Source organism: Chiroxiphia lanceolata, chromosome 14, assembly GCF_009829145.1.
Source record: "Chiroxiphia lanceolata isolate bChiLan1 chromosome 14, bChiLan1.pri, whole genome shotgun sequence".
Lineage (NCBI taxonomy): Eukaryota > Metazoa > Chordata > Aves > Passeriformes > Pipridae > Chiroxiphia > Chiroxiphia lanceolata.
The window spans coordinates 16,753,522-16,778,311 of NC_045650.1; the positions used below are offsets into that span (position 1 = coordinate 16,753,522).

Consider the following 24,790-nt stretch of genomic DNA (forward strand, 5'->3'; position numbering starts at 1 on the left):
GACACTGTTGTTTGAACAAAAAGTTGCATGGTTATCTTGGGTATATAATTAATATCATTGGAAACTCACTGCAGAGTGATGAATAGTTATAGTTCCCTTAGTGCAAATATTTTAAAAATGAATTTTTGTATTTTATCCACAAGCAGGGTACTATGGTAAAAAATTCATCTAATTCTCAAACTGTGTTAATGCAAATGTGAAAGAACCAGAGATTGGTATCTCATAAGCATAATATATTTTAGTTTTTTCCTGGTGGGGTGGTTAGAACTCATAGGCATACACTTAGATTTGCTATAATAAAGTTTTGTTTTATTAGTAATTTTTATTTATTTACATTTCTGGCTAAAGATGTCTGTGTAGACCTATTGAAATGAGTGCTACTCTGGAGGCAAGCACGGTTCTAAGAAACCAATCAACTGTTTAGAAACTAGCAAGCTTCATCTCCAAACTATGTCTATCCACAAAGCAGTGATGTATCATTAATTAAAACTTGATAATGTTTCAAACACTTCTAATTGCCACAGAAACTTAATTCCTTCCCTCTAAGACTGGTTCTGTTAGAGGAGAAAAGATGAACTTGGGAGCTCCCGACAAATTCGGTAACAAGTTTTTTTCACTACTGGAAGAAACAAATAAGATGGGGTAGGGGAAGGAGCTGGCAGGTTTATAAATTAAAATAACACTGGATTCAGTTGTGAGACAGCACTAATGTAGGCCAAGAACTGCCTAGTCAGCTCACACAGGGAACGTGGCACTAGAGCATTGCTCTCACCTTCTCCTCCCTCCAGCGACGTCCATCCCTCTCTCTGTAGCACAGCCAGAGCTGCACTGCTCTCCTCCTTCTACACTGATAAGGCAGATGCAGTAGATTCCCTTTGGCTACACTCGTCATGCTGGACTTTTAAATTCCATATTCCCCTCACGGGTGCATATGCTGTGTTTTAAGAAGGCCATGCTGAATGTCACCACTATGGAAATGAAGGCCCCATCTTCATAGCTCAGCTGCTGCTAACAGAGCGTGACTGAACAGCACTGCAGAGCCAACTGATCAAAAGGAAACCCTGACAAGCCTCATTGTGTATTTAAAAAAAGAAAAAAAAGTCCTTACAGGTCTGTCTTTAGCTAGTTTAGCAATGTGTATTCCAGAGGAGAGGCAATGGAACAGGAGTCTAATGCTGTGTTTATTTACGTACTCCAAAGGTTCATAATAAACATTGATTAAATCTGCTGGAAGAATAAAAGACATAAAACCTAAAACATTCTTTGTAGAGGAATAGACTTTCATAAAACACCTTGAATTAATGCCAAGATGTAAAACAGTCTTCATATGTGCATATGCTGCAGTAAGGCTTATGGAAATGGCACAAGGAGAAGCTTTTTGTGCTGCAAAAGAGAAAAGTCCTGCATGGCCCTTTCTTGTAGTCTAAATTAGTTTATTGAAAGGTTTCTTTCAGTTTTATTATTTCTAAATTATACTTTTCATTTGTAAGATATGTCATATCATTGAATCTCAGGGCATTTTGCCTGCATTAATGAGATCTCAAGACAGCCTTAAAATTGTTGTTTTTCTCTTCCAACAGGGATCTTCTCTTGCTGTGTTTGTGCCTGAGAGAGCATAACTGAGCCCTAATTTTTGGGCACCACACCGGGCCCTACTATAGTACAAATTATTGTCAGTAACATCCATAACAGTGTTTTAAAAATCACTCTGAGATAAGTATTTGGATTACCATTTTAGAACTGAAGAAAGTGAATTACCTTTATCTCAGACATTTGTGAATCAGATGAGGAAAAATGTAAAGTTTACAGCAATGAGTAGACTTTTATCATGCAGAAATTGATGCTGACTGAGACATTAGCTAGGGGATGCATTGATGTGACAGAAATTTGGGAAACCACTTTGTTGCTTGAGGCAAAGATGTACATAAACCCAGAATGTGTGTTTTGGCTAACCAGGTAAAATTAAAAATTGTTGAAAGCTATTGAGACTTTTCCCTTAGTGTTAATTATGTGCAGTAGAATTAAGTGAATAACCTTAATATACACTTAAGGAAGATTATAAATTATGGACCCTGACACTAGATCTGTTTCTGTGTGAAAACCACAATGAGGTATTTTTTAATATTTTTAATCTTTGTGAATAAAAATTGTTATTAGTCAAATGTCAAAAAATATCAAAGTCATTAAAGCTCTATTTCTACGTTTGCTTTTCACAAAAAATCAAAAGTTGAGAAATATCAAACTGTGAGATTCTGTATTTCAGTTCATCTGTAGATACGATTTCTTATGTGATTTTTGGAGTGGATATCACAGACTGCCTAGAATAAAGAATCTCTAAGTTTGTGGTCTTTTTTTAAGATCATAAAGTGACTGGTGATGGAGAGGATCTGGCATAAAGGCTCTTCTGTGCTGCCTTGCCTTGTCTCTCCAATGATGGGAAAATTGATAAGGAAGGGTCCCATTCCCTGCCCCATATCCATGACCTTGTAAGGAAGAGGCAGTGAGGAGCTCGACAGCTTGAACGTATTAGAGATGCAAAAAAATTAACCATGTCAGAGGTAAGGGCATAATTATCTTGTGGGAGAGTCATTAGGAGAAAGAAACCTATGATTTTTGGGAAATGACAGACCAGAAGAAATGTCTTGTTCTGCAAGTGAACAGATTTATCTTGTTCCCAGTGATATATGCATCCTTTATTGATGGTGGTGCATTTTCCTAATACTGCACACTGATGTATGTCACAGCCTGTTCTCTTGTAAAGTTAGTAGACAATACGCAGGCATTAAATTAAAACTTCTTGTTCCTTACTGCACTTTTTCTTAGGAAAAAAATCAAACAATTAAATGTAGTAGTTTTGATGACTCCTTATAAGCTGCATCCAATGCAAGATATCTGTTACTAGCAGGACAAAACCTTTATTGTAAGAAAAGCTGGAGAAAAAAGAAAAATCAAATAATGTCACCTGAAATGTCTGAGTTGCTTGTAAGGCCATACAAGCTACCTGTCTCTATCATCAAACTTCTTTAAAGTCGCAGCACCATTGATATTTAGCCTTTGTACTTGAAACAAACAGTCTTTTATTGTAGAATAGCCACATTAGCAATTCTATTAAGCTACCTTGGATGACTTAGCATAACATTGAACTGTTTTACTGCATGCTTTTGTGAAATTAATATATTTTGAGCTGAGAGATGATCATGGTGAAATAGAAATAAATATTTGAATAGGTAAGGTTAAAAGGGAAATGCTGAAAAAGGAAAGTAGAAATGGAAAACTCTCATTCATGAAAGTAACAAGCTCATCTAATTTTAAACAGCTGAGATGCACACAGAAGAGTAACAATGCCTTCCAATTTTGGAAGCTAAGCTAGAAATAATATTATAATAAATGAACCTTAATATTATTGATAATCAATATGACTTTGAGCAGCATGGCTCAGAAATGATCAAACCACTTATTTTCAATTAGATGTAATATGGACAATATCATGAAAGAAGGAGGAAAACGTAATTAGCCCGAGATATTGTTCATTTGTCATACTTTTAAAACGGAATTTTTGCAGAATTAGTTATTTTTGTCTAACATCTGCTTTGAAGTCTATTATTTTGCACGAGAAAATAGTTCTCCTGGGTAGCTCACTTACAGGAGCCAAACTTTAGAGGGCTGTCTGTGCCAGTGTAAATTAGACACGAGGTATACATTGATTAGAAGCCTTTTAGGAGCTGTTCTTGCTTCAAACAGCCTGTGTGTGGCTGATGCAACGAATCCCACCTCAGCCATCCAGGTTAAACTCCAAGGAGGTGTAAGAAACACAAGGATGGTTACTCTGTGGTCGTACAGCTCGTTCTAGAAGCCCCAGAAAGGTAATCCAGTGCAGTACCATCTGCTCTACTTTTGCCTAGAGCGCTGTGCCCAGCCCTACAGGTGGCTGGTACAGGGATATATGCACACCTTGAGCTTTATTATCAGCAGGCAGACCTATTGCACATGGGGAACAGGCTTCCATGGTGCTTCCCCTAAAGCAAACACATGCCCGTTGATTAAAGGGATTCAAGTCATAAAGGCAAACATGAGGAGCACGGGGGAGCTTCGGAGGGCTGGAATCCTCCTAGGGGATCAAGCTGAGGACTGTTCTCTCCTCTGTCTTGAAAATCAGAAGAAAAATATAAATAACTTCTTTTCTTGTGATATTTGAAGTGCTGAATCTTGCATGATGGAATTACAGTGTTGTAACACTGGGAGCTGTGATGATTTGATGTTTGGGACTGCCCAAGGTTAAGAAAAATTGTAAAGTTCCAAGCAATACTCAGAGTCCTGCAGTTGTACAGAGGCAAGCCCTGAGAACAAGCAATACACTTGATTATGTTACATATTGCTGCACTTGAGAACTGACTTAATTCCACAGGTCTTGCCTCTAGAGTCTTCAGAGACAGTTGATCTTTCTTGACTTCTCATGGAGGAGAATAGCCTCTGGATTCAGTTGGATAGGTAAGCTGATGACATTTTAAAGGAACTCCATATTTCAAAACCTAGAGTCTTTTTTAAAAAAAAAAAAGAAAACAAAAAGCAAATATAATAGTAGCAACTTGTTTGCTAAAAATATGAGCTCCCAGCAAAAGAACTTTGTTCAAAGAAGAGCACTCCTTTGTGTTTTCAGAGTAGAGTTGGACTAATGAGGTGTGGATAGTAGGGGGCCATAGTTTATGAATGGATGACCCTTCCTTAAGCAATGTAAACTTTGGATATATATTGGTAGGTTCTCACAAGTCATCCAGGCAAATCTGTGACCCAGTTTTGCAGTCTCTAATTGACTGAAACCAACAGCAGTTTCTCTTTCTCAAAAGAAGACTGGAGCAGAAAACTTTCTAATAAAAAACCAAGTCTTAACTGTCTCAAAAGGGCTGGATTTCAGTATTCCAAAATGAAAAACTGAATGTCTCCAGTGGGTTGGTTGTGAAATGAAATGGTATTCAAGGAATGAAAAAGGTTGTCAGATTCTGGCTGGTGCCCAGTGGTGCATGTTTACTGAAGCCACGTGTATCTCATAGGAAACGTTGAGATATCTGTTAGTACCATTCTGCCATTAACATAAAAAAGCAATAGCTAAAAATATCTTATTGACATTTTATTTTCAAGGAAAAAATAAAGACAGACAGTGTGGGGGTGTTTGCACATGTGGGAGATGGATCACATGGATGATTTGAAATTCATATAATTTCTAAAGAAAGGTTATTCAGTCCATGGCCTGTGGCCACTGCTGGACCATAAGACAAGAGAAAGCCATTCACACAGTAATTACACTCTGCTAACTGCTGACTATCCTAGCTCATTTGCAAGTTGTAAATCCAGTAATTGTGCTGAGAACTATAAAATAGTGTTGTCTTTAATTCAGTTGTCTGAAGTACCAAGAGTATGAGCAGCCTTACCTTCATGGCTAGTAAGTGTAGCGAAAGTCAGATGAAGAGCCAGGAACAAATCTGAAGATTTTTATATCAATTTTTCCATAGAAGCTCTACCAGGCTGTGGTGGTGCATTTCCAAAGTGGAAACTTGCTTGGTTTTATTCTGGTGTGAGAGAAGTGAAACTCCCAGCAAGAGAGGTGTTTGAGCTCTGTGTTACCAGAGTTATAGAATCACAGGGGGGTTGGGGTTGGAAGGGACCTTAAAGATCACCTTCCACTAGACCAAGTCTGAATTCTGTTCTTTGTGACTGCAACATGGTTTAGCGTACAGGAACTGAAAAAATATGTCTTTTCCATATACATCCTGGGCAAATGCAGTGATATCTTTTAGAGCCAGAAATAAACCAAATTTGTAATGCGTAAAAATGTCACACTTTAACAGTTCTGCTGTTGTGTATGAGAGTTTGCTATAGTTGTCTGAGCCCTACAGACAGCACTTTTTTACCATTCAGGAAATCCTCTTCTATTAATATACTAAACAGAGAAATGAGAAATGCCTTATTTATACAATGATTTTAGAATAATTCGCAAGGAACCTTCCTAAATAAAGCTCATAAACTGTCACCACCTCTTCCAAAGCAGACTTGCTCTATATTTATATCCTCATAAATGGGACCAGACTTTGACACAGTGAATCTGTATCGTTGAAATGCTGAGAAATCAGCAGGATGTTTCTGCTGACTCAGGCCCCTTGTACAGTTGTTTGCTGTCCCTATGCGAAGCCTTGTGCATGAAATATTAGAGCTCAAGACTGTACCGTTTTCTAAACTGTCTGTCAAACTGAAAAAGCCTCTCTAAAGTTTTTTGGCTTTGTGTGTGTGGGTGTAATACATAGATCTCCAAACAGGATACTGTTCCTTTTGCTGCCCTGGGTGTGTGTGTATTTATGATACCACCCTCCAGTCCTGTATAGCATCACAACCACCACTTTCAGCTGGTTCATCCTGGCAATCAGAAGCGTCACAGCGTTACAATCTACACCTCTTTTGCAGAAATTATCTTTTTCCTGTGTTCTCATTTTTCTCCTTGTATAGATTGCTGTAGTAGCATTTCCTACCCTCGGTGGAATTTTCATGAGGCAAAGCTGAATTTTTATCTTAGCTGTGCAAGTAATTTTGCTGGGTATCCTCCTGTTTTCTATTTCTGGACCAACAGTGCTGTAAGCTACTTAGATAAATGCTAAACCAGGTCTTGTGGCAGTGTTTGGTAAGGCTGAAAGTGATGTTTCCTCTTTTGTAGTATGGTATCTAGTCTATCATTGTGCAAGTGTCAGGTGTTTTGTTATAACAAGAGTGAAAGAAAAATAAACATCGTGGCGGTGGAAAAAAGGAAATGTGAAATCAAATAACTTGTAACATGTTAATCAAAATATACCTGATTTGAACTAAGATAGCCTTATAATGATTTTACTGCAGCTGCTAAAATCATTGTGTTTAATAGAATATTATGCAGATTGAGAAAAGATACTTTTGCTTTTGGATGCATTTATTTCTGCAAAGAAAAAGTGTTTTGCTTTCCTCTACCATATACCACGATACATCCACATGTGAAAAGATAAAATCGCTTTCTTTTTTCCTGTTGTACATTTTATGCTTCTGAATTACTTAAATATGTCCTAAAATGAGATTTCTGTGCTGTGTCCTATTTGCATTCAGGAAGGTTGAAATTATTTGTGGTGTAAGGCATCTGTGCTGAGCTGTATTGAAAAGCAGCAGTGAGCGGAGGCAAAAATGTTGTGTGTGAGTAGCATCACACCTGAGTGGCAGAGGTGCCACTGGTCTGGCTGTGGTTTAAACCATCCCTTACTGGAGTGGCCTGATTTTTTTTTAATTGATTATGAACTTGGACTTTCAGGCAAGCATTGATATTGGACGTCAACACGATCTTCAGCATTTCAAACTCTTCTGGGGGAAACATATATGAGCAAGTACTTATGTATGCACAAGTATCAAATTTAATCTATGCAGGAGGGGGGCTTTGCAATGAAATGTTGCCCCTAATGAAGTCATACTGTTATTCCTTGGACGGAACCAATCCCTTCCCTTTGATGAAACTCTTTTTAGCTGCAGGGCCTGGCATGTCCTGGATCTATGTGGGGAGATGGGCAGCCAGCCAGCTCCTGCCTTTGAGAGTCCACTGAGACTCCAGCAGAGCAGAACTTCTGATGTAATGTAAACAGATAAAGTTAACAAAAATTTATGACTGATGTTTGGGGTTTAATCATTCGTGATTTAATATAATCAGATATACGCCATGTTAATTAAATCAAGATTCCAGACATATGCATCCTTAAAAGAAACATTGATAGGGCAAAGAATTTGGTATGTTTTCCAAACAATTTTTTTACATTTCATAGTGAAACCTATGTGATTTTTTGGAGAAAATCCACTTAAAGTTAGACATCAATTGTTTGGGTTTTTTATCCTAACTATATTTCTGGAGAGTTTCACTGCACAGGGAATATGATGGTTATTTTTTTTATGTTTAAGGGTAACTTATATGGATATTTAGTGACTTACATAGAGTACAGTTTTGTCTTTGTTCATCTATGATCTGCAAATTGTTGCAAATGTAACTCTTCATGAATAGGAATTTCAGATGTGTCTTATTCATCTACAAATGAAGATAGAACAAGCAACAGGTTTGGTGCAAAAGCTGGACTTTATGTACTACTTTATCATGTTCTATCACAAAGAAAAGCACTTATATCTAATGTCTTGCCATCAGTAGCTTCTTGTGATCACAGACACAGTAAAGATTGAGAATCCTGGGGTTCAGGGATGTTAATCAGTCTAAAAAACAGTCTGACTATGTCTTATCATGCATCTTTCTGAGTGCAGCTGACCTCCACCAGGAAAAATTTTTTTTCTTATTGTTTCTTGGTAAAAACTGTATTGCCACAAACAATTGGCCTGTTATTTAGAAATAAATAAGGAGGATTTGTGGGACAGTCATCTAAAATGTTAGCATGTTATTTTTTTCTGTGTTTCAAGTGAATAGAGTGGACATCCTCCCTGGCCTCCTGGAGATGCAAGTCCTCTAGGCCCTGGCATATGCAACTGCAATTGGTGTCTGAGACTTTATGGGAATAGATCTTATTAGCATTGTTTGTGCATTCAACTGCATTCAGTGGAATCATACCTATGAAATGAGGAAGTTTTGTTCTTACCTTGAAGTATATGTAAAGCAGGAACTGAAGAATATTGTCCTTAAGAACAGCAAGAGTAAAATTATGTGACTTTTTAAATGAATAGGCTTATTGCTTATGCAATTTGGTAGTAAACCAGAGCTCTCTATCCATGTCACTATAATCTGTTTTTCTCTCCACACCTCAGAAGTCTGATTTTATTTGGATTTTATTAAATGCTCTTAAAAAACCTTGCTTCCTTCCAGCTAAATCAAATACTGGTTGATTCCCAGTCCTCCACTTGATCTTAATTTAAATTTAACATGTCTTTTTGCTCCCAGTTGGGTTAAAGTTTCTATTCTATAGCTCCACCTTTGCTATTCTAGTGTGTATATATTGCAGAATCCTCCTTCTTTGCTATATAATGCTCCAGATCTAAGATTTAGCAGACTTGTCTTATAAAAATATAATTCAATACATTCACATACCAGTGATAAGTTTGCAGACAATTTCCTTCTTTTGACATCTTTGTATGAAAAGAACTATTAAAGTGGCAGCTACATTTGAGTTAGTCTCCGTATGGTGAGATTTTTGCGTTCCTCTGCATAGAATTAAAGTCATTCTGCTGTTTTACTGGAATATCTTTTGGAAAAAGGCATAGGTGACAACATTTAGCATTGACATTCTTAATATTCCTTGAGACCAAAATCTTGGCTATGATGAAGTCAAAGCTCCTGTTTGTTGGATCTGAACTTGATTTGATGAGTGAATGCAAAGGAAGCACTCATGATGGTGAGGGAAGGAATTAATTAATAGACTTAGAAGGAAAAAGATGATTTTACTTAGTTTTTGAAGAAACCATAAGAGCTTTGCTTCTAACAGTGAATAGAGTGTCCTAGAGTAGGAGCACAAGAGGAAGCTCTTAATATGAACATTTTGAGAAAATGTTGAGATTCATGTTGTTTGTGTATACTCTATAGAGGAAGGTCTGAAGAACTGAGCTATTTCCATTGGTTGGGTGTTGAGACTGAATTCTGACTTATTTCCTCTCTCCATGAATTTTAAAATAAGGATTCATATTCCCTTTAAAAATAAATTTGATTTCCAAATTATAAGTGCTTATTAGAAGACTAGAATTTCCAGTGAATTCAACGGTGTGAAGTATTATATACTTCTAACATAACATATAAGAGGACAAAAATTGGTTGGATTTTATTACCAATTGATGGTTGTCCTGATTTTACATGGAATAGAGTTAATTTTCTTCTTACTGTCTGGCACAGTGCTGTGATTTGGATTTAGTATGAGAATAAATTGATAACACACTGATGTTTAGTTGCTGCTAAGCAGTGCTGGCTCTCAGTCAAGGACTTTTGAGGTTCCCATGCTCTGGCAGGGAGCAGGTGCACCAGAAACCAGGAAGGGGCATGGGCAGGAGAGCTGACCCAGCCTGTCCAAAGGGATGTTCCATGCCATGGAACATCATGCCCAGAATATAAACTGGGGGGAGTTGGCTGAGGGGGCTCAGATCATTACTCGGATACGAACTGAGCTTTGGTCGGTGGGTGTTGAGCTGCTGTATCTTGCATCACTTCTTTCTCATGGGTTTTATTCCTCTCTCTTCCTTTTATTAGTATTATTAGTAGTGTTAGTATATTTTGGTTTGTTTCAGTTATTAAATTGATCTTATCCCAACTCACTGGTTTAGCTTTTCTTTCCCATTCCCCTCCCCACGGGGAGTGGAGGCCGAGGGAGGGAGTGCTCAGTGCGTGGTGTTCTGCTGGGGTTAAACCATGACAATGCTACACTAATTAGCTGGAAACTCACTTTATTTGCTGTAATCCAGCTATCAGATCCTCTCCCCCACAAGTACTCTCGAAATGCCAACCATTCTGCCAAGCTGTTTCTTATGCTTATTGTACTTCTGGCATCCTTTCTTCCATGTAGGAGGAAAAATATTGTCCTAATCAGTACACTTCATGGATCCTGTAAATAATATTAGAGCAAAGCTTGCATTCCAGTCAGACTTGGGTTTTTTTGTTTGTTTGTTTGGGGTTTTTTTGTTTGTTTTTTTGTTTGTTTTTTTGTTTGTTTGTTTGTTTTTGTTTATTTGTTTTTGGTTTGGGGGTTTTTTTATTGCTTTTCTTCTCTTTCTTTACTTTCAGTTTTAGGAATGGGTCAAAGGGGGTTAATTTCACACCAAAATATTAACATGCATGTTCTTGACAGAACAAGACAGTACTCTTGAGAAACACCTTTGTTAGTCAGAACTGGTCTAGTATTCTTCCTAGTCCAGTAATGTAGTGGTCTGAGTAGAATTTCATGCAGTGTGTAGAAGATCTCTTTGCACCTACAGATCCTTTTAAAAAGCAGGAAGAAGAAATAATTTTGCCTTTTCTCCATAGAAATTCTAATATTGAATTATTTACCGTGGTTTCTTTGGCTTCAGGTTTAGCAAAGAATAGGTAGTGCAAGAATTAAGAACATCTACAAATGTATTATGAGCTCATCATCTGGAAACTGGCAGGACAGAAAATCTGAAATATTTAGTGTAAACCTAGTTTATTTGGATTTAACTCAATATGCTATCAGCTCGTATTTCTAATACACAAGATGAATGAAAATCAAATAAAAAGTTGTAATAATTTATGAAAATGAAGAAAGTAGTTGTGGCTCCCAGTCTGATGACAAGTGCCGCGAACCACAGCAGAAATACACCTTCTTGAGATTAATTAAACTGTTAGGGTTATGATGGAGAAACTAAAGTAAGGACTTCTGTTCCTTAAATCATGACGCATAGGCTCTGTTTTCTGCAAGAGTAATTAAATCTAAATCATAAATTCAAAGTGGTAGTACAAGTCTATAGGTCTTTTTTTCTTGGAGTGAGCAGAAATTAGAGGCAGTATTTTACATTTTTTTCCCCTTTCTCCAAGGGAAAGATTTGTGCTATGATAAAGATGTTGAAACCTTCCAAGTGGGGTGTATGACTATATTCTTGTGACTAAAATACAATTAGTAGAGCTAAACTTAGTTCTCTTCCCTCTAGCAGAAATGTGTTTAGCTCTATCTGCAGTGGGAGAGGCAAGCAGCTGGTGTGCTCAGACCATTGCCAAAGTAGTCAGACACATGGCATTATTTTTTAATGTATGGTATCAAGAGCTTTGCTTTCCTGGCCTGAAATACAAGTGTCTTACTATTAAAACCAGTCTGATAAATGGGATAGTTTTGCAGAAAATTTCAACCTTAGCATGATAAAGTTAAAAAAAGGAAAAAAAAAGAAAGAAAACTGTCACCTGAAATCCATGAGTCTGAATTGTAACATATTGATTCAGGTGTCTCCAAGATTTGTCAGGCTGGTGCCTTCTCTGTAGTTGAAGGTGTCAGTGTGTTCAAGAAGTGCCCTGGCTTCTCTTGCTCACCTGTCTTGTGTTTTTTGCCCTGGCTGTGATCTTCAGTGAAGATGTGAAACATGGGACAGGGGAGAGGATGAAGGCATCTGAACTGCATTCCCATACAGCACATTAGAGATGCTTAAATTGCTTGTTTGGCATGAGTGGGGAATTCAAAGGGGGAAAATGGGAAAGGTCAGGAGCTTAAAACAGTCAATCTGCAGTAAAAATTACCTTTTTTCTAAAGCACACTTATGTGACAAAAAGCACTCACCAGTCATGAGAAAAAAAAAAAAAAAGAGTTGAAACTCGTATTTTCCATTAAAGCCAGTTGCAATGAAAACTTTCTCATCAAAATTTTTACTGTGTACTCTTTGATTTGGCTCAGAGTGCCACACGCAGCTTATTGACCAGACCTTTGAAATGGGTTTTGTTTGGAGCATTCATTTACTTAGCTACTGGCACACTCTTCCAAGAAAGACTTTCTGGGGATTTTGCCATTCTCGCCTAAGTAAAAGTAATAATAAATAAATAACCGCGTAAAATGAAATAACCAAACTGAAACCAAGAGATATCCAAACTGAAGGTGTTGGAACCTTGCTTTTAACAAGGCCCTTGAGGCCTGCAGATGAGAAATAGTCTCATTCTTTGCAGTTCTGATGTTGAAATCCCATTGCCAAAGCTGCTGCTTCAAGTTTGCATGGAGCAAAGGCAGCATCAAGGTTAGTTTAAACAGCAGAAAATTTGGTTACCTCTCGTTTCTGCATTACAAACACCAAGAAGAAATTTAAGAAAACAAAATACCAGTGCAAATCAATATCTATTTTTCCACTGCAGATTACACTGCCAAAAAAACCTTCACTGCTGCAGAATATTGCTACCAAAGAAAAAAAAAAAAAGCAAATACATTCCAAAAACTATTCTCATGTTAATTCAGAAGTAATGATTCATCTACTATGATGGTTGAGCCACCTTTTGAAAATTAATTAAAACTGTAAGCTCATTTAAAAAGTGAACAGGTATTAAAAGTGATTGCAAGTGTTCCTAGGCAGATAGTGATTTTGCTATCTTCTCTTTAAATATCAGTTGTATATATGATTAAGTATGTATCAGTGGAGGAAAAAAAGAAACAACTATGGTTAGAGTTCAAAATAATGTCACTTTATGAAATTTGAGCACCATTTCCTATTTTCTGAAAGTTGCAGCTGAGGTTCATGCTACCTTTGGGCTCTCAGGAAGTCAGTTAAAGAGTAGCATATGTCCTGTGTCCTTCCAAATTACAGTTAATTAATACACTGGTTCTTGAAAATCAACTCAAAAAATGAGACTACGTGATGGAGGAAATTTAACTCTATCTCTTGAAACTTTGCAATTTATTAATTTGTGCAGAAATTTTACACTTTCAGGCAATATCAATAATTTCTATTAGAAACTGGACTTTATTCTCTGTCCAAAAATGCACTGGGTAAGCAGTGCAGGTCCTTAATGGAGGACTAAGCAATACAAGGACACTGAGAAAGAATGTCTGAGACTGATAAAAAAGCCTGCAAATTTTAAATACTTAGAGAAGATCCAGGCAGTGTCCTGAGAGACCTGTATCCCACAGGTATTTGCAGTGGGAAGGTTGAGCTGTGAGATTGGGCACAGGCTCAAACACGGAGACATATGGAGGGAAAAGGATTTTTTTGGGAGAAAAGGGCATTTTTATGTCCTCAACACATTGTGAGCTCTGCATTCACAAATACTTTCTGGAAATGAGTAAATTTATAGTTTAACCTCCCAAGTGTTTTCTCATGCATCCTTCCCCATCTCCCCCCAAAATCCACAGAATGCATCAAATTTGGTACCTGATCAGTGTTTTTGTTTTCTATTTCACCCTCTACCCTTCAAATCCTGCAGCAGGCATCTCATCCAGCAGCTCTTTTAAATATATCCACAGTTCGTGTGCTAATCTCTGTGTCTCTGAGGCAATGAAGCAGAATTGCACAACAGTTAAACACATTCCTTCAATCATTCAGTCTTCAGGAGGACCAACAGTGACAACAATAAAAACCTATTTTACAGGGCTTGGAGTGGAAAATACCTTTAGATGAGCATTTCTTAATGTATATCTTCAGGGAACATTATTGCCTGCCTTAAAACATGCATCTGTTTCATTGCTGATATTTATGCACAATATCAACTTAAACGACTGCTTATTTTAATGCAGTGCATTTCTGGTTTCCTCAAGTTAGCTCTGTGATTCATTGTAGGCATAAAAAATTAATAGGCATCTAATTAAACATATAATTCATTGAGATTAATTGTGGGAATTAATCTCAGTAAAAGTGTACATCCCAAAGTAAGATCTTTTCCTCCTGAAGACACACACCATGAAAAATGGTACAATATATCTTCTTTTATCATAAAATCAGATAAAAGTAAAACATGGTAATTGTTGTTTGTTATAGCAAGACATAACAGAGAAATGAGAGAATTAAGGATAGAAAAGAACATGTATTATCTCACCAACTGTTTGAAATCATGACTGGTTAACATTAGACCTTGGGATTAAAAAAATAAATCTAATCTTTCCAGGAAAACTACTGCATTATATGAAATATTTAAACCAGGGACACTGAAGGTTTGTTGAAGGGCAAGTGAGTGCAGATGGAATGGAACAGGACTGTCCTTGGAGATGTTTTGAGCGTCCCGGCCAAATGGGCTTGTCCTTGACGACACTCATGTGGAAGCTGACAGTGGTTTGATTAGCCAACAAAAGCTGATCCATTTGCCAATGGATGTATTTATATTTCCCAGGTTTTGCTGCTTCTATTTTCACCATTACCTTTGTTCCTTTTTGATACAGGAGCTCTTTGTAGATGAAAAACGTTTTTGCGGTAACAACCCACGGTGTGACCTGAAAGGGCTTTTAAAGTATTTTATCGAGGTCCTAAAATGATATTCTAGGTTTGCCAATGTTTAGACTTGCCCTAGGTCAGGCTGTATTGGTGTTTAGAAACCACTCACAGAAGTTCACAGCAGTGGTTTTCGCTGCAAGGTGTAGAGATCATTTCAATCCACACCTCGTGCACTGTTGCTGAGGTAATTCTGCAGCAGTGTACGGTCCTGCTCCAGAAAGGGGACTGGAAATTGTAGTAACTGCTTGAAATAGCAGTGGGACATTTAAAAACTCAGAGTGCAACTGCTTGTGCTGGACTTTGAATTTTTACTGCGTGTCTAATAACCTCAGCTGCTGTAGATCTTTTGTGTTTCAGCCCAAGTACAAGAGCAACTTATCAAATGCAGCATTTCCCTGCTTTTTGTGCTGCTGGCTGTTGGAGTCTTGAGGTCAAGCATTTTCAAGTTGAATTTGGTCAACACTTTTCAAATGTCAGCATTTTGAAACTATTTTTCCTCTCTTCCTTCCCTACATAATAAGAGGAAAAATGGCTCATTTTTCAGATCTACTCACAGGGTCACATGAGAAGCTGGAACAGGGAGACCAAGGTGTATTCAGTTTTTTACCTTCTCAATGGTTCTAAAGCTTAGATATGAATTAAAAAAAAAAAAAAAACCAAAAAAAAGTCTTGACTGTCTAATCCTTATCTGGGAAAAATATCTTGAATCCTGCTTAAAGAATTTCGTTGGAAAAAATTTTTTTGGAAAATGTTGGAGAGATATTGAATCATAGAGCAATAGTATATATATATATTTTAGTGTTGTTAAAAAGATAATTCAATTCAACTTAATTTAAAAATTCTTATAGTGAGTTTAACTTTTCTATTTACCTTATAAAGGAGACATTATGTCATTGTAAAACAAAGGAATTTTGACAGGTGTAGCTGGAAAAAAGTTGTGTTTAGGGGAGGTATTCTGAGAAGGAATGTTAGAAAGTATTTTGAAACTAAATAATGTGATCTGACAAGGAGGATCAAGGTGAAAGGAAAAGAAATCAATAAATTACAAGATTTTCAATGGCTTTTTCTGATTTAAAATAATATGAGTAAGCCTGGCTTCTTGGAAAATAGAAGGCTGAATACAGTAGAGAGGAGAAGTCTGTGTACAACATCACTTGTGAACTGTATAGCAAAAGGTGAAAACAACGTGGAATGAAAATTTGTTTGGGTTGGGAAAAAAAGCATAAATTTGAGAATGAATATTAAGCAGGAAATTGAGCTTGAGATATATTAGGTTTGACTATAAGAATCAGTATTAGGTGGAGAATGGAGTCACAAAGAGGTGGGGCTGCTTTTGCAATTGCAAGTTGATTTTCTAGAAATTGCTGCTGTGTGTCCGAAGGAGCAGGTTTGTCCCGTGGTTGGCATTGCCCCTGGCCTTTCCAGTGTTAGGTACCTCGTTTTGCTGTTCCCTGGGCAGACTTTCTTCTGCCAGGAAATATGGTTGCTAAGGAATTCATGGTGCAGGTTCCCTGGTCTTCGGTATTGACATGCTCAGGATTGCAGGACAGTTACATCCTGCTTGAAACCTTAACCAAAAGAGCAGCCTTACTGGTATTTTTCTGGATCTACACATTAATTATATCCTTAATTGTCACATGTGGAATTAAAACAATGGGGCATTTCTGCAAATGAGTTATTCCTTTCCGAAAGCAGCATACAGCACTCCTCAAACAAGGTAATAAAGCTGTGTTGAGATGTTGTAATTCTCTTCTACAGGGCATTGCTTGCTCATTCTGGAATCATTAAAAATCAGCCACCAAATCAATGAGTCTCATTAGAAATCTGTCTTTTTGCTTAATGCTATTGATTTAATCTGTTTTAGAAATCCCTATTAACCATTAGTTAATTAAACACATGACAGTTATATAGATTGGGTAAATCTGACTACTGTCTCAGGGAGCTCAGAATAGATTAAATGATTATCATGTAAGATGCTTTTAATTAAAAGACACAGTTTAGATACCTTGTACCCTCTAAAGCTTATATGATAAAGTCTTCAGCCAACAGTAATTATATATTAGTAATACATGTATTGATATACAAAAAAATAAATAAACATCTGATGGGTTAAAAAGCAGTTTGTGCAGCTGACATGGTGTTTGATCTGCACAAAACTGAAAGGCAATGATTTGCTGGAGAAAGTTATTTCTGTGGGACAAATGCATAATTCCTAAGCCTTGAACTCAGGTTCCAATAGGTCAATAATGTGCAGGTACAAATGATGGAGGACCTTGTACTGTTCTGAACCTCAAAACATCTACCACATCATCTGTGCTGATCCTGGTATCCAGAGGCTTTTCTTTTGACTCAGATTTCCAGTTGTTTAAAGGCTGGGTTTATGTGTTTTTCTTTCAGAAAGGTGGGTGTGAACTGAGGAAACCTTGTTTCTTCCTCCTGTCTCTCCCTTTTTGGCACTTTGGTCAGCAGTTAATAGGGACAAACGGCTCCTTCTCTTGCAAAAAGTAGGAACAAGGACTAGGTAGTCTATAAATCCCATTCCACCACCCATTCTGAGATGAGAGAACCTTTCTAGCAAAAAATACCTGTATTTCAGTGATTTTTTCAGAATAAGAATTCAAGTAATACCAAATCTGGTAGAGAAGAGATTTTGTCTGGGACACAAGCCTGAGTTTTCTAAACAAATTACATTTTGAATATTCAGTAATGTTCCTTAAAAACTTGCCTATACCTCCCATTTTCATCTGTCTTTTTAGAAAAAGGGAGCTGAATACTTTCTTTGCATATACTCAAAGATTTAAAAAGAAGCCCTTCTTAAACCATTGTCCCATTCTTTAATCCCTATTTGCAGAGATTGCAAAAGAGAGGAAGAAAAATGTCAGTTCTTGTTTATTTGTGTTTACCACATAATTGTACAGAATTGTTGATGGTTCCTTGTGAAATCCAACTGAATGAAATGTCCTGAAATAGCAGTGTTTGCTCGAAAGAGGTTTCATTTCATGTTTCTTGTTCACTAATAATTTGAAAGAAGACACTTTACTTGTGTGGAAGGTTTCCTCAGCTCTAAGTACCCTTTCTCTCTTTTTTGAGTGCTTTTCAAATTAAACAGACTGTGTTTCCATTGCAGAACACAGTGTACTGGGAAGCACTGTTGGAAATTAATTAATTTAATAATTTCTAAATAATTTTTTTAGGCTTAAGCTGTGAAAAGATTTGGGTGCTGTAAAGCTCAGTACCAAAGCTGATATTTAAATACATTTTTAAATTCAGTCTCTAGTCAAATTAGGCTAAAAAGCACTTAGTGCTTCCCTCATGAACTGTTCTTCGTGACACTCTTTTTAAGGCTTTCTTCCTTCACATCACAATTAAGTGTAATTATACTATACTACTATCATACTGAAGTTAAAAATGCTCCTTTGTTGTTGTTCCATATGCTTTTCTGAAACATCCAATTTCTTCCACTCCAAAAAGGATGGTGTGACATATATATTTCAGTGAGAACTACAGACACAGGGGTTTATGACTTCTGTAACTTGCATTAAATGTCACCAACAGAGGGATAATTTTTACCACATACCCTCTTTCTTCCCATCTCTGCCTATATATACATGTGGGTATAACCTTCAGGGCTTTACAAATGTGGGTTTAACATATATACATGTATATAGGCATATATGTATAGGTGTATATATATATGTGTGTGTGTGCATGTGGCCTATTGCTAATTTGCAGGTTTGTGGATTCTCTGAAATGAAAAAGGCCTGTGACTCTGGAATTATTGCTGTAATTGTGCAAACTGTTCTAACTGCTGGTGTTCTTTCAGTGTATAACTACTTTTGTGCTGTAGCCAAAACTCGTACCAGCATTTCCTGGATAAAAGAGTTTGTGCTGGATTTTAGATACCCCTGTTCACGTGCCTACATCTGAGGCAGCCATCCCAGCTCCTCTCACGGAGGGTAGAGTAAAAGTGGGCACTTTCAGGGATGTTTTATCTTATCTAAAGATGGATTGCTAAAATAATTCTGCAAAAATGTGGCTTTTCTTTCCATTATCTATAAAGGGAGTCTATAATTAGATCAGACATAGATGGTTACATCACAGAAGTCTAAAGTTAGGTGATATGAATCCCACGCTAAAATTTGGTGTCTGCAGAATTTAGGTCTAATTTTAAGGAGTGCAAAACATTTTTAAAGAACACTTTGAAGGGGACTGGGCCACAGATATCTGCATTTTTTTTTCACTTTTTGCTGGAAATTACCAACAGTTTTGATTTCTCAGCCTGGATCTTACCCACACAAGAAACTTATCAGCAGCCACAAAAATATGAAAAGTAGTTTTTTTGTGCCTATTAACATAAGCAGTTAACTAGAAAACAAGATTTTATAAATAAAACAAATATATATAATGTGCATTAAGCAAAGAAATCTGAAATTTGACATAATTTCAGTGCCTGCATGGATACAAAAATCTACTTCTGATCATAATCTTACAAGGCAGTTAATGCTTTGGTGCTGTGTAAGGCATGGAGAACCTCTTCATGTTAATAAGAAAATCAAAGAAAAAAAATACCTCTGATTGGCAGGAATACCACATCATTAACATGTTTGTTACAGGATTTCAAAACTCACTCTCTTAGGTGGCTCTATTCCAAGATATCTCTTTCTTTTTTTGCCTCCCCCGCAAGTAACTAAGAGAACGTCCTGGCTCTACTGAAATCTCTGTGAGTCTCAGCCAGTTGAGGTTTCTCTCTGACTGAAGTGGTACAAAAGCTCCAAAGGCTGATGTCTTAATTTGGGCTCTGCTTAACAGGAGACTCAAGAGGAGGCCAATGTTGTGGGTGTTCCAGATCAGTCAGTGCCAGTTTGTGAGATACTTCAAGAAAACAAACACATACATGCCCCTCTCAACCAGAAACTAGGACTTGTTCTAGAAATTGGGCATTTTGAGGTACAGAAGTTATCCCAGATAGTTTAAAGTTTCTCATGATTTATTAACTGGCATCTAGGAAACGAGGAAAAAAAAAAAAAAACCAGCTGAGAGTCTTTGATCTGTCTTATTCACTACAAAATTGAAGTGCAGATTAAAGCTATATTCAATGTTTGCTCAAAGATTCTAGAGATGAACGTCCTTTTGATTCTAAAAGTAAAATTAATGCCCAAGAAAACCACACCATGACCTTTAGATGTCTCTTCCATTATTGAGCCTGTCAGGTTAGGCTTAGCAGAGAGTAAACTTGATTATGGAGAAAATTTCTTTCTTAATGTACAAACAAAAATGTGTTGGTTAAGGCATTGTTTCAGATGCGAGGGGTTGGTGTCCTCATGGCAGATCCATAATTATGGAGGTGCTGAGGAAGTTAGAGCACTGGACTTCTGCCTGACAGACTTGGGATTCAAGGACACTGTTGCTGGGGAGTTACTGGGAGGTGTTGGACACACTTCAGTCTTGGACTTCAGTGCTATAATAGCGACTCTGAGAAATTTTAGATATTAGTTAAGTAGAATGTAAGGTCACAGGTCATGTGTTTTACATTCCAAGAGTCTTTGGGTAACACATGAAACAGTGTTACCCACTTATCTTTCTTCCAGATGAGATACTAAATACCGAATGAATAAATCATATATTTCAGGAGAGGTTTAAATGTGATATTGGGAAAAATTTCTTCATTGAATGGATGGCCAAGCATTGGAAGAGGCTGCCCAGGTAGAATCACCATCCCTGGAAGTGTTCAAGAAATGTGTAGATGTGGTGTTTAGGGTCATAGTTTAGTGGTGGACTTGGTGTTGATGGTTGGGTTGTTACATCTTGTTCATACATGACTATGAAACACGGCATGGCAATTGTTCAGTTTAAAATAGTGGGTTTTATTAGAAGTAGATTATTCATAGGTGTGTCTCAACACTTCACTAGACCAAGTTACTCAGTATTCCAGTTTATTTATTCATAAAGTCTGAAGTGCTCAGCAAGAAATGAAGCAAAAATGTCGAAGTACAGCACATTCTTCATTTTGACATATCTATGGCTTATGCTTGTCAAAACATTAATCTTTTATCGATGTTTGAAATAAAAAGGCTAGTGCTCATTAACTACAAGATTTGGAGAAGTAGTTGTGGTTAATTAGGAAAATGTGACTTGTTTATGGATGCTGAAAAGCATTTGAATGTCCTACATATTAAAGATGTTGAGAAATTAATTTTTATCCTGAAATATCTTGTTATTTCTTGTGATTCGAAAGTTAAAACTTTAGTTCCAGATTCTTAAATTTATCTGGATGTGCAATTTTCACTGATCTCCGTAGGATATTGTTTCAAACTAATTAATTTCCAGGAATTTGCTTTCTCTCATCTCAGTCATCCAAAGAACTGTTTCCTGCAGAAATTACCGCTATTATCTGCCTATGTTAAACATTTATATGTCTCTTTATTTATGAAACTCAATTTATATACTGTTTTGTTTATACTGCTTAGCATTTATCACAGTAGTTCTCTGGTATAAGGAAATTTATCTCCTTTATATACCTATGGAAACTGAGTCACAGAGAACAGTACATGTTTTACATGGCCGGGACTAAAAATTAAATGCAGATAAGAGTTAGCGGCTATTCTTCTGCCCCTCAATGTATTTATTTCAGTGTTGTTAACTATTTAAGCATTCAGGTGATTTAAGATACTAAAGACAATGTCGACCTTCCTCCTGATGGGGTTGTTGCCTGGTGATAGAAGAGGAATGTCTTGTGCAAGAAAAAGAAAATAAATTAAAGGATTTACACTGGAATAATTGTCAACGATTCAGGGACCTGAACTTTCTAAACAAAAACAACCTACACAACTAATTATGACTAATAGACAGACCTTCTAATTCTACACATTTTCATTACCACTGTGTCCCCTGAGTGGTTCTGGTTTGTCTTTACAAAGAAGGGTCCAAGAACTGCAATTTGTTCCCTGGAGGCCGTACCGTGTGTTATCTGTGGTGCCACCAGTATGACGTGGGAATGCACAGCCAGTCATGCAGCATTCCAGTTTGTCTGGACCTGCATCTAAAATGGGTTACTGGCTTTAGTGGGCCTACTGAGTTTCATACAGTTGCTGACCCAAAGTTATTTGCAGGAGCACACCATGGGAAGGGAATGGATAAAAAGGAATAGGCAACTGACACTTAATTGTAGGAGGGATGGTCTCAAGAGCAAGCAGAGAAACAGGAAAGACTCTGATTAAACAAAAAAAAAAGTAAATTATCTCTCTTGAAATGCACAGATCAGAGCAGAAAATGAAGGTCATGGGCTAAGTCTACAGAGCCCTTAAAATATTACCAAGAATATTTAACAGATGCTGGATGAAAGTCATGCAAAACTGAACAAGCTCATTCAACAAAGATATGTTTACACTGTCTTAAAACTGCTACGAGGGGCTTTCTGAGCTTGCTGATGCATGGACAGCCCTCTTGCTTTTCTCTTTCAAAGATATATGCCCCTAGGAGAGAAAGAAGTAAAAAAAAAATTATTTTGTAATAAAAACGGTCTCTGCAAAGCTCATCTTAAAGGTCAGAAAATGAAGCACTCACCAGGATGCACCTTTTATTGCAGTACTTTGGGAATAGCTATTGGCACTATAGCTTAGCATGCCAGTGTTCAATCTCCAAGTGCTTATGCCCATGTTTTTACACCCTAGTTCCAGCTATTAGAAAGATGGCCTGTGTTAGATGGTGACAAATTAACCCTAAATTTCTAAGACAGCTGTATCTCTTCCTCTTACTACTAGCTCGCTATTAGCACACAAATCAATAATTGCAGGGGGGAAGAGTACCCACAGAAATTCTTATTTTTGGTGCAAACCTTTGGGGACTGATCCAAGATAATCAGCACAGTTCTGTGAGCAGGCACTGGAGGAAGCTCTGGTAGAAAGGCACCAGTGAAGTTTCAGGGGGATGTTATCAGGTAGGACCAGGTGATTACCCACCCAGAGCTTGGCCTGGCATCACGTGTCACATGCACAGAGCATCTCAAAGGGGAGTAACAAGTGGGTTCCCACTCAGGACAGCACTGTATGCCCAGATGTCCCTTTGTCAGCCCTGTTCTTTGCATCTCTTTCTGAACCAGCTGAAGCAGAACTTTGCTATAACTTTTACCTTATTTTCTCCGAATTACAAACATTTCATTTAAGGACAATTTTGGAAGCCTGCATTAAAGAGTTCTCTTTGCTAGGTTGCAATAATATTGGCTATTCTATACCTTTCTGCCTCTCCTGCTGATATTTCATCTTTCCAAAGGATTTCTATTCTGTATTGAATATTATGGATTTAACTTAAAAACAGAGCACAACTACTCAGCAGCTCTTAGGTTGCCATCAATTTTTTTCCTCATTTTTAAGGGAAATGAATGTAATTTGAAGAATTTGAAATAGTTCAGAGTTACAGTATATGACTTAAAAGTGACATGTCAAAATTTCTCATTTAACTTTGGCTTGTGAGTTCATAGTGTGGACTGTGAAATCTTGTTTCTTTGGAAAAGCCAGAGCAAATAGAACAGTAAACAAGCAGGATGTGGAGACAGGTCCTTTTATTTCCTGTGCTGCTCTAGTGCCAGTGAGGTCTATTCCCAGCCATTTGCAGTTATTGAACTCAGTGCTGCATAAACAGTTCAGAGATTTGCACTAAGTAGTTTGGAGTTGATGTTTATGGCAGCAGGCAACAGAGGAACAGAAATAAAGAGGCACTACATGGAATTTGGAACAGCTATAAAGGGGAAAGGGGTGGGAGCTGCAACTTGTGGCTGCTGGGCAGATGCCCCAAATGTGAGAGAAAGTATGTAAGTGTTAGGAATAATACAACAAAACATACCAAACAGGAAAAAAATAGAATCTCTCATCAATACGTGTTCAGTTACATAGTATCCCTTGAAATATCTGTTTTCGTTTTTCTTTTCTTTACTTGGAACACCTGTAGCACTTGAATTCTAGGACAAAACTGGTAAATTGCTTCAATTTGCAGACTGCTAGGAGTGGCTTTTTATCTGCACTCTAAATACAAACTCCACCACGTGTTCTGCATCCCCTCTTTTCCTGATGCTCTTCCAGAGCCCTATGTAGGTGCTCCTACAGATAAACTCTAGGCCTGAGTAATAGTGGGAATCATGCTCTGGAGAATGTTTTCTTCACTTGTTTTTAACATTTAGATATTTGGATTTAGGGATTATGCAAAAGATTTCAATTTAATTTGGGATGGTGTGTCGTGGCCTTGGTCTTCCTGTTCGTATTCCAAAGTCTGGACAAATGGTTCAGTAAATTTTTTAGTGGATTTTTTTGGCTTGTTTGTCTTGCTTTGTTGTTGTTGTTTTGTGGCTTTTGGTTTGTTTCTGGGTTTTTTGTTAAACATGCAAGTAAAGATTTATAGAAGTATATATCCCATACCTAACTTATTTTTGACAAATTTTGTAGGGAAAAAATTAATCAGGGCATACCTGAATTTGTGAATACTGATTTTCCTCTAGCAAACAGTTCTAGGAAGCCCTGAAATTGTGCTACTGCTTAAAAGAGGGATGATCCATGTTTGGGAGAGAATTCATCTCCAGTTAGGTTTCCTTAAAAAGCCCTATAAGACATAGGATAGATGATGCAAGAATAAGTGTGATCAGAGAGTTGTTAATGCTTGTAGGCAAAATGTATTTAATGAGTTTGTAGGTCATGTATAACTGAAGGTACTGAAAGCAAAACTCAGCCAGGGCTCCAGAGTAATTTTATCATTAAAAACTCAAATAAACAAACAAACAAAAAACCACAAAAAACCACAAAAAATCCAATCAAAAAGCACAAAGCCAAAATAAAACAAAACCCTCAGACTATTGGTACATAAATAAAGATCTTCTCCAGGCTCTAGTCCTGTGTTTGTCCTGTTTTATGGCTAGTAAGGGTAAAGA

The 24,790-nt window shown here is 37.2% G+C and overlaps 1 protein-coding gene across 2 annotated transcripts in view; it reads left to right on the forward strand.

Annotated features, from left to right (window-relative positions):
* The first annotated feature begins 4,416 nt into the window (after positions 1–4,416).
* Positions 4,417–24,790, forward strand: part of SLITRK4 (SLIT and NTRK like family member 4) — a 120,538-nt gene continuing 100,164 nt past the window's right edge. For both annotated transcript variants that reach the window (XR_004359639.1, XM_032702150.1), the window contains exon 1: positions 4,417–4,488. The gene's annotated coding sequence lies outside the window, so the exon portion shown is untranslated. The remainder of the gene's footprint in view (positions 4,489–24,790) is intronic.